The following is a 10,802-nucleotide window of genomic DNA, read 5'->3' as shown; positions in this document are numbered from 1 at the left end:
TTGAGAAATATCTATATTGTATGAAGGGAATATATTTAATATAATAAGAATGTATTTTATAAGAATTATAATATAAAAGACTGAATTTTATATGAAATATAGGCTGTAGGCCTATTTAAAACCACTGATTTTGTTGTTTTATTATTAAGCCTATATATAATTATTTTGAATTTCCGAATTAATTTCATTTAAAAGATTAATTATTATAATTTCACCTTTTCTTTTCAAAGTGGACCAGGTAGAAAATCCACCTCGGTAGATGGCACCTTGGCACTGCCATTTAAAATACATCATAACACTTCACGGGCACCGTAGATATATATGTATACATCTCCACTATCATTTTTAATCATAATGATTTCCTTCGCACGCCCATACATCCCCCCCCCCCAACCCGCCCTCCACAAGAAGCCACAACAACGCCCACACAATACCGCCTTACTGGCCAAGACGAGCGATACACCTTATCGACACCACTGTATCTCCAACACTGGCGCAAAGATGAACTCGCATTCAGGATAACACAAATGTGCTGTTCTGAGCGCCGTGAGCGAGTGCCCCGGGGGTAGGTGCCAGTTAGGCATTTTCTCGCACGTTTAAAACCACTAATTAAATTAGAAAAAACTTCTAATCAAATATTACTCTATTAAAAAACGTAATATAATTAATATATAATTACTCATAATAAGAATATATCCAAATAAAGCGTCGAACTATCAGAAAATATCGGTACCGTTATATAAAAATCGCCATTCGATGTCGGGACAGACGCTTGAAGGTGAGCGCATGCGTGATTCGCCTCTCTCAGGGAGCCTAGAATCAGTCTGTTTACTTTCCGGCACCTAAAGCATCCTTATTTTCTTTTCTCTTTCATTTTATTTCCTTTTCTGTATCCTCTTCCGTCTTGGCAAGAATACTTTCTCTCTCTCTCTCTCTCTCTCTCTCTCTCTCTCTCTCTCTCTCTCTCTCTCTCTCTCTCTCTCTCTCTCTCTCTCCTCACACACACAAATACCCATATGTGAAACTGGATTATAGCGTTAAAAACACGGTACATTCATTGATAAAACAATTCTCTCTCTCTCTCTCTCTCTCTCTCTCTCTCTCTCTCTCTCTCTCTCTCTCTCTCTCTCTCTCTTTTTTAGGGTCAGATTGCATGATTATTCTGTGATTCTAATAATCAATCCATCTCTATCTGTCAATCCTCAAGGTAGTTAATCTTCAATAACACACAATCTCTCTCTCTCTCTCTCTCTCTCTCTCTCTCTCTCTCTCTCTCTCTCTCTCTCTCTCTCTCTCTCTCTCTCTCTCAACGATTTGCAAGTTATATATATATATATATATATAATATATATATATATATATATATATATATATATATATATATATATATATATATATATATATATATATAAATGCTACCTCTATATCATAGAATGGTTAAAAATCCTAAGATATCAATACTGAGAGAGAGAGAGAGAGAGAGAGAGAGAGAGAGAGAGAGAGAGAGAGAGAGAGAGAGAGAGAGAGAGAGAGCATCTGACTCCGACAAAGATCAATCCAAACTTGGGTCCACTTCCAATCAATCAATCAATTCGTGATTAACACTTTCATCTATTCGGTGTCCTCCAGAGAGAGAGAGAGAGAGAGAGAGAGAGAGAGAGAGAGAGAGAGAGAGAGAGAGAGAGAGAGAGAGAGGAAATGTAAAGAGAATGACAGAATATAAATGGACATTATGACTAACAGATGGGGTCCCTAGAGATTGTAAAAGAAGCAGAGGAAGGGAGAGAAGACGATGGATTGACGAACTAAGGAAGTTTGCGAGTGTGGAATGACATAGAAAGACCATAAAGAGACGCGAGAGGAAGGATATGTATGAGGCCTTTGTTCTGCAGTGGAATAGTAACGGCTGATGATTATGAATAAATATATATATATATATATATATATATATATATATATATATATCTACTGTATATACAGTATATATAGATATATATATATATATATATATATATATATATATATATATATATATACACTGTATATATATATATATATATATATATATATATATATATATATATATACATATATATATATATATATATATATATATTATAATATATATATATATATATACTGTATATATGCGTGTTTATATAATATATATATATATATATATATATATATATCTACTGTATATACAGTATATATATATATATATATATATATATATATATATATATATATACACTGTATATATATATATATATATATATACATATATATATATATATACTGTATATATGCGTGTTTATATAGATATAGATATATATATATATATATATATATATATATATATATATACATACATATATATATATATATATATATATATATATATATGTATATATATATATATATATATATATATATTTATATATATACAGTATATATATATATATATATATATATATATATATATATATATATATATATATCCTGCAGTCTCAGAATGAATGTGACAGAGACCAAATTCCTTTTTATCATTAGCCCACCCTGGTTTTCACCTCATAAAACTTCTTTTTATCATTACATAAATAACACCACAACCCTCCAACGACATTGGCTATGGTCGAAGCTTGGAAGGGTGACCACTAATAAACAGATGAAACCAGACTCACAACAAACCTTGGGAGCCTAACACCTCCCGAGCGGCAATTGGTTACGATTTAATCACGAGAGGTCAAGGGCAGGTCAGAAATTGACCCAAAATCAATCAGTTAGGATAAAGTAGGTCAGAAAATGACCCCAAATTAATCAGTTAAGATAAAGTAGGTCAGAAATTTAAACAAAATTAATCAGTTAAGATAAAGTAGGTCAGAAAATGACCCCAAATTAATCAGTTAAGATAAAGTAGGTCATAAATTGATCAAAATTATTCAGTTAAGATAAAGTAGGTCAGAAAATGACCCTAAATTGAACAATTAAGATAATATAGGTCAGATAGTGACTCCAAATCAATCAGTTAAGATAAAGTAGGTCAGAAATTGACCCCAAATTGAACAATTAAGATAATATAGGTCAGATATTGACTCCAAATTAATCAGTTAAGATAAAGTAGGTCAGAAATTAACCCCAAATTGAACAATTAAGATAATATAGGTCAGATAGTGACTCCAAATTAATCAGTTAAGATAAAGTAGGTCAGAAAATGACCCCAAATTAAACAGTTAAGATAAAGTAGGTCAGAAATTTAAACAAAATTAATCAGTTAAGATAAAGTAGGTCAGAAAATTACCCCAAATTAATCAGTTAAGATAAAGTAGGTCAGAAATTTAAACAAAATTAATCAGTTAAGATAAAGTAGGTCAGAAAATTACCCCAAATTAATCAGTTAAGATAAAGGTCAGAAAATGACCCAACATTAATCAGTTAAGATAAAGTAGGTCAGAAATTGACCCCAAATTGAACAATCAAGATAATATAGGTCAGATATTGACTCCAAATTAATCAGTTAAGATAAAGTAGGTCAGAAAATGACCCCAAATTGAACATTTAAGATAATATAGGTCAGATATTGACTCCAAATTAATCAGTTAAGATAAAGTAAGTCAGAAAATGACCCAAAATTGAACAATTAAGATAATATAGGTCAGATATTGACTCCAAATTAATCAGTTAAGATAAAGTAGGTCAGAAAAATGACCCAAAATTGAACAATTAAGATAATATAGGTCAGATATTGACTCCAAATTAATCAGTTAAGATAAAGTAGGTCAGAAAATGACCCCAAATTAATCAGTTAGGATAAAGTAGGTCAGAAATTGACCCCAAATTAATCAGTTAAGATAAAGTAGGTCAGAAAATTACCCCAAATTAATCAGTTAAGATAAAGTAGGTCAGAAAATGACCCCAAAGTAATCAGTTAAGATAAAGTAGGTCAGAAATTGATCAAAATTAATCAGTTAAAATAAAGTAGGCCAGAAATTGACCCCAAATTGAACAATTAAGATAATATAGGTCAGGTAGTGACTCCAAATTAATCAGTTAAGATAAAGTAGGTCAGAAATTGACACCAAATTGAACAATTAAGATAATATAGGTCAGATAGTGACTCCAAATTAATCAGTTAAGATAAAGTAGGTCAGAAATTGACCCCAAATTGAACAATTAAGATAATATAGGTCAGAAAATGACCACAAATTAAACAGTTAAGATAAACTACGTCAGAAATTTACCCCAAATTGAACAATTAAGATAATATAGGTCAGATATTGACTCCAAATTAATCAGTTAAGATAAAGTTGGTCAGAAAATGACCCCAAATTGAACAATTAAGATAATATAGGTCAGATATTGACTCCAAATTAATCAGTTAAGATAAAGTAGGTCAGAAAATGACCCCATATTAATCAGTTAGGATAAAGTAGGTCAGAAATTGACCCCAAATTAATCAGTTAAGATAAAGTAGGTCAGAAAATGACCCCAAATTAATCAATTAAGATAAAGTAGGTCAGAAAATGACCCCAAAGTGATCAGTTAAGATAAAGTAGGTCAGAAATTTATCAAAATTATTCAGTTAAGATAAAATAGGTCAGAAAATGACCCCAAATCAATCAGTTAAGATGAAGTAGGTCAGAAATTGACCCAAAATTAATCAGTTAGGATAAAGTAGGTCAGAAATTGACCCCAAATTGAACAATTAAGATATAGGTCAGATAGACTCCAAATTAATCAGTTAAGATAAAGTAGGTCAGAAATTGACCCAAAATTAATCAGTTAAGATAAAGTAGGTCAGAAAATGACCCCAAATTAATCAGTTAAGATAAAGTAGGTCAAAAATTTAAACAAAATTAATCAGTTAAGATAAAGGTCAGAAATATACCCAAATTAATCAGTTAAGATAAAGTAGGTCAGAAATTGACCCCAAATTGAACAATTAAGATAAAGGTCACAAATTTACCCCCCAAAAAATCAGTTAAGATAAAGGTAAGAAATTTACCCAGAATTAATCAGTTAAGATAGAGTAGGTCAGAAATTGATCAAAATTATTCAGTTAAGATAAAGTAGGTCAGAAAATGACCCCAAATTAATCAGTTAAGATAAAGTAGGTCAGAAATTGATCAAAATTATTCAGTTAAGATAAAGTAGGTCAGAAAATTACCCCAAATTAATCAGTTAAGATAAAGTAGGTCAGAAATTGATCAATATTATTCAGTTAGGATAAAGTAGGTCAGAAAATGACCCAAAATTAATCAGTTAAGATAAAGTAGGTCAGAAATTGATCAAAATTATTCAGTTAAGATAAAGTAGGTCAGAAAATGACCCCAAATTAATCAGTTAAGATAAAGTAGGTCAGAATTTAATCAAAATTATTCAGTTAAGATAAAGTAGGTCAGAAAACGACCCCAAATTGAACAATTAAGATAATATAGGTCAGATATTGACTCCAAATTAATCAGTTAAGATAAAGTAGGTCAGAAATTTAAACAAAATTAATCAGTTAAGATAAAGGTCCGAAATTTACCCAAATTAATCAGTTAAGATAAAGGTCAGAAAATGACCCCAAATTAATCAGTTAAGATAAAGGTCAGAAATTGACCCCAGAATTAATCACTTAAGATAAAGGTCAGAAATTTACCCAAAATTAATAAGTTATGATAAAGGTCAGAAATTTACCCAAAATTAATAAGTTAAGATAAAGGTCAGAAATTTACCCAGAATTAATCAGTTAAGATAAAGGTCAGATATTGACCCCAAATTAATCAGTTACGATAAAGGTCAGAAATTTACCCAAAATTAATAAGTTAAGATAAAGGTCAGAAATTTACCCAAAATTAATCAGTTAATATAAAGGTCAGAAATTTACCCAGAATTTATCAGTTAAGATAAAGGTCAGATATTGACCCCAAATTAATCAGTTACGATAAAGGTCAGAAATTTACCCAAAATTAATCAGTTAAGATAAAGTAGGTCAGAAATTTAAACAAAATTAATCAAAGGTCAGAAATTTACCCAAATTAATCAGTTAAGATAAAGGTCATAAAATGACCCCAAATTAATCAGTTAAGATAAAGTGGGTCAGAAATTGATCAAAATTAATCAGTTAAGATAAAGTAGGTCAGAAATTTTACCAAATTAATCAGTTAAGATAAAGGTCAGAAATTTACCCAAATTAATCAGTTAAGATAAAGGTCAGAAATTTACCCCAAATTAATCAGTTCAGATAAAGGTCAGAAATTTACCCCAAATTAATCAGTTCAGATAAAGGTCAGAAATTGACCCCAAAATTAATCAGTTAAGATAAAGGTCAGAAATTTACCCAAAATTAATCAGTTAAGATAAAGGTTAGAAATTTAACCAAATTAATCAGTTAAGATAAAGGTCAGAAATTTACCCAGAATTAATCAGTTAAGATAAAGGTCAGAAAGTAACCCTGAATTAATCAGTTAAGATAAAGGTCAGAAAGTTACAAAGCATTAATCAGTTAAGATAAAGGTCAGAAATTGACTCATAATTAATCAGTCAAGATAAAGGAGAGAAATCGACCCTAAACTAAACAGTTGAGTTAAAGTGGGTAGGAAATTGATCCCCAATTAAACAATTGAGATAAAGTAGGTCAAAAACTGACCCAAAATTAAGCAATTAAGAAAAAGTAGTTCAGAAATTGACACCAAATCAAACAGTTAAGATAAAATAGGTCAAAAATTTACCCTAAATAGAGTAGGTCAGAAACTAACCCCCAAATTAAGCAATCAAGATAAAAGTGGGTCAGAAACCTCTCCCAAATTAAACAGTTAAGATAAAGGTCAGAACTTGACACCAAATCACAGTTAAAATAAAGTAGGTCAGAACTTGACCCCAAATTACACAGTTAACAAAACTAAGTGGCTACTGTTCGCTACCATTGACCGAAATCTCAAAAAAAAAAAAAAAAAAAAAAAAAAAAAAAAAAAAAAAAAAAAAAAAAAAAAAAAAAAAAAATTAAAAAAAGTGCGCCTCTCATCCGCCCATCCGGGAATGAAGGAAGTGACTCAGTGTCATTCATTGTTCAATATTTTTTATTCATTTTTTCATTCTTTTCCCATTCAAAGCTGAATGGGATGTATTCTATCGATATGCCAGCAATGCTGTAACAAGTAAGTGTTATTCAGTATTATTCAACGTGAATAAATCATTCAAAATTAAATTATTATAAGATGGTTAAATAAAGATTTATAATTACAGATGAAAAGCTTTTTAGTTAAGTCTTTTCGAAGACTTTCTTTACTGAGGAAAGACTTTCTTCTTCCGTGATTTTCATCGACTTTCCTGATACGGCAAAAATCATTAATTTTAATTGACTTTCTTCAAGAAGCTTTCTTCAAGTCAAGATTTATTCAAGAGAGGGAGACTTTCTTCAAGAAAGACTTTCTTCAAGAAAAACTTTCTTCAATAAACTTTTTCTAGAAAAAAAATCTTCAAGAAAAGACTTTTTCAAGAAAGACTTTCTTCCATAAAAAAATTAAAGAAAAACTTTCATCAATGACAGAATTCTTCAAGAAAGACTTTCTTCAGTAATACTTTTTTAAAGAAAGACTTTCTTCAGTAAAACTTTTTTAAAGAAAGACTTTCTTCAAGGAAACTTTTTTCGAGAAAAACTTTCTTCAAGAAAAGACTTTTTTTCAATACTCTCTTCAAGGAAAGACGTTTTCAAGAAAGTCATTTTTTAAGGAAAGAAGTTTTCAAGAGAGATTTTCTTTAAGGAAATACTGTTTCAAGGAGACTTTTTTCAAGAAATACTTTCTTCAAGGAAAGACTTTTTTTATCAAAAAAAAAAAATTTTCAAGGAAAGAATTTTTCAAGAAAGACTTTCTTCAAAGAAACGTTTTTTTCGATAGACGTTTTCAAGAAAGTCTTTCTTAAGGACACACTTTCTTCAAAGAAAGACTCTTTTCAAGAAAAACATTCTTCAAGGAAAGACTTTTTCAAGAAAGACTTTCTTCAATGAAAAAAATTTCAAGCAAGACTTTCTCCAAGGAAAGACTTTTTTCAAGACTTTTTTCAAGAAAGACTTTCTTCAATGAAAGAATTTTTCAAGCAAGACTTTCATCAAGGAAAGACTTTTTTCAAGACTTTTTTCAAGAAAGACTTTCTTCAATGAAAGAATTTTTCAAGCAAGACTTTCATCAAGGAAAAACTTTTTTCAAGAGACTTTTTTCAAGAAAGACTTTTTTCAAGAGACTTTTTTCAAGAAAGACTTTCTTCAAGGAAAGACTCTCAAGAAGGAAAGATATTTCTAGAAAAGACCTTTTCAAGAAGTAAAGACTTTCTTCAAGATAGAAAATACTTTCTCCAAGAAAAGGCGTTTTATTAAGGAAAAAAAATTAAGGAGACTTTTTTAACACGGAAAGACTTTCTTCAAAGAAAGACTTTTAAAGGAAAGAGTATCAAGAAAGACTTTTTTTTCAAAAAAAAGACGTTCTTCAAGGAAAGATTTTTTTTCAAGAAACTCTTCAATCAAACTTTTTTTCAAGAAAAAACTTTCTTCATGGAAACACTTTTTCTAGAAAGACTTTCTTCAAGTAAACTTTTTTCCGAGAAAGACTTTCTTCAAAAAAAACATTTTCAAGAAAACCTTTCTTCGAGGAAAGACATTTTCAAAAAAGACATTCTTCAAGGAAAGACTTTTTCCAAGAAACACTTTCTTCAATAAAACTTATTTCAAGAAAAACTTTCTTCAAGGAAAGACTTGTATCCAACAAAGACTTTCTTCAAGGAAAGACTTTTTTCCAAGAAACACTTTCTTCAAGGAAACTTTCTTAATAGATTTTTTTTTCAAGAAAACCTTTTTTCAAGAAAGACTTTCTTTAGGGAAAGAATTTCTTTACGGAAAGACTTTTTTCTAGGAAATATTTTCTTTCCTACTTGAATTCACCAACAAATCAATTTAACACCATTAAACAAACCAACAAACAAATAAACAAATCAAAGAAACAAACAGAGGAATCAGCAAACAAAAACAGAACAGACATAACAAGTTAATCTGTCCTTCCCCGAAATCGCCAGATTAAAACTAAGTTTCCCTTTTCTTGTCCCATCAAGTGGTCTGTCTATCCAGGAGGATGGAAGGGGTGGGTGGGGTAGAGGGAGGAGGGAAGGAGGTTGAGGGAGGTAGAGGGAGTTAGGGGGAGGGAATTAAGGGGGAAGGAGGGAGATGGATGAATCAAATCATCGAGAGGCACTTCCATCAAATGGGACAAATTCTCCCATTGTCAGCGACTTCCCTTCCTAAATGTGGACAGTTATTCCTTGTTGGGGGGAGGGGGAGGGGGAAAGGGAAGGGGGAGGAGGAGGAGGGGGAAGAGGGAGGGGGAAGGGGCTAAACTGGAGAGAAGGACCCCTCCTCCTTTTAGTTAACATCTCACTTGGTGAGGAGGATACATGATCTCCATCTTTCTGAAAGGACTCTAAAAAATACTTTTGCCTACAGAGCATTACTTACGGTTCACTGTCGGAGTTATTAACTGGGAGGGGGTTCCGTGAATGATGATTTTGGGGGTAGGACTACTCCCCCTCCCCAAACCAATTGGGGTTACAGAAGGAAAGACGATTAAATTTTCTCCATTCTGTTCAAATATGTGTCTCAGAAACTCCATTTGTCTAAAGAATTTTCCTTCATTTTTTCTAGAAATTTTTCCTTCAGTAATTTTTACAAAGGTTATATAAATAATATATACATACATAAATATATAATATAAATACATATTTTATGTATGTAATATCTATATTAATGTTGTTACTGTTCTTAAAATATTTGAATTGTTAATTACTTCTCTTGTAGTTTATTAATTTCCTTGTTTCCTTTTCTCGTTGGGCTGATTTTCCCTGTTAGAGCCCTTTGGCTTATAGCCTCCAGCTTTTCCATTTAGGGTTGTAACTTAGCTAGTAATAATATATATATATATATATATATACAGTATATATATATATATATATATATATATATATATATATATATATATATATACAGTATATATATATATATATATATATATATATATATATATATATATACTGTATATATATATATATATATATATATATATATACAGTATATATATGTACATATATATATACTGTATATATATACAGTATATATATATATATATATATATATGTGTATATATATATATATATATGTACATATATATATATATATATATATATATATATATATATACTGTATACAGTATATATATATATGTTACAATCAAATTGAGAGGCCCGTAATTTCATAAAACAACTACGCATTTCATGAATAGCCTCGATAAATCGGTCAAAGGCTATGAAATTATTATATCAGGCAATTTAACTAGTTATTTCATCGTTAAATTATGCTGCGCATCCCAGTCCCCTTACTCTGTTGCAGTTCTTCTAGGAGAAGGCCACTCCAAAATCAAACCATTGTTCTCTAGTGTTGGGTAGTACCATAACCTCTGTACCTTGGTCTTCTACTGTCTTGGGTTAGAGTTCTCTTGCTTGAGGGTACACTCAGGCACAGTATTCTATCTTATTTCTTTTCCTCTTGTTTTGTTTAAGTTCTTATAGGAATAATTTTTTATAGGATTTATTCTAATGTTGTTACTGTTCCTTAAATATTCTATTTTTTCCCGGTTTCCTTTCCTCTCTGGGCTATTTTTCCCTGTTGGAGCCATTGGGCTTATAGCATCCTGCTTTTCCAAATAGGGTTTTAGCTTAGTAATAATAATAATAATAATAATAATAATAATAATAATAATAACCGTCAAGCAAAGTAT

This window comes from Palaemon carinicauda, unplaced genomic scaffold (genome assembly GCF_036898095.1).
Source record: "Palaemon carinicauda isolate YSFRI2023 unplaced genomic scaffold, ASM3689809v2 scaffold873, whole genome shotgun sequence".
Classification (NCBI taxonomy): domain Eukaryota; kingdom Metazoa; phylum Arthropoda; class Malacostraca; order Decapoda; family Palaemonidae; genus Palaemon; species Palaemon carinicauda.
This window is presented reverse-complemented; position numbering follows the sequence as displayed.